Raw genomic sequence first — 858 nt, 5'->3', positions numbered from 1 at the left:
ACTTGGACCCATCAATCCGCGCATGGAATGTGATCCAGATCTAGCCCGTGCCATTCAAGCTATGAACAGTAGAATAGACTACGAGCGTAGAGTAGATAACCTATCCAGTGTTCTTGCATCGTGTTCTGTTGAGGGTGAGATCAATATGTCCAATATTGATCAGCTCTGCACGCTGGTTCATGACACCACCATCGACGACGAAGAATGAAGCACATCATGTTTGTTATCGTCGCCAAAACTTAAATTTGAATAAAAATACAGTTTCGACAGGTTTCAAGCATACAAACATCAAGATAAAATCCTGGCAAAAAAAGTTGTCTCTATCTTTGCGAAACAGAGGAAGTACGTTGGAAATTGCCAACTTACTGTCGAACTTATCCTATCTTCAGCGTCAACAGTCATGGACCGAGAACTTGTAGTTTCGAGGGTTAAAATCGATGACAAGACCGAAATTGCCATGTTGCAATAGTAGCATGGTGCACGCCATGCATGGCGAAATCAACGTTATCCCAGCGACTCGGTGGATTCGGCATGACTTCGCCTCGGCATCATGGTCGTTTGTACTGGGCCTTACGCTGCCTTCGCTAAACCCAACGTCTGCATGCGTGTATCAAACCACCTGCCATTTTGCGATGAAATAGTAGTGCAAGCCAGGGGGCAATGAGCACTGCGTGAGAGATACACTACAGTGGGCTGCAACTTCCTGGCATTCTTCATCAAGTACCGCCAGCTTGAAATCGACTTGCTTCAAAACTAGGACGAAATGACCATGCCATGCGAACACCGGATCGTCTGAAAAAACGTCAGAGCGACATCCCGTGCGTGATGTGCGTGGCCAAACCACATGCATGGCGTGTG

This window comes from Aphanomyces invadans (genome assembly GCF_000520115.1).
Source record: "Aphanomyces invadans strain NJM9701 unplaced genomic scaffold supercont1.22, whole genome shotgun sequence".
NCBI classification, from domain to species: domain Eukaryota; phylum Oomycota; class Saprolegniomycetes; order Saprolegniales; family Verrucalvaceae; genus Aphanomyces; species Aphanomyces invadans.
This window is presented reverse-complemented; position numbering follows the sequence as displayed.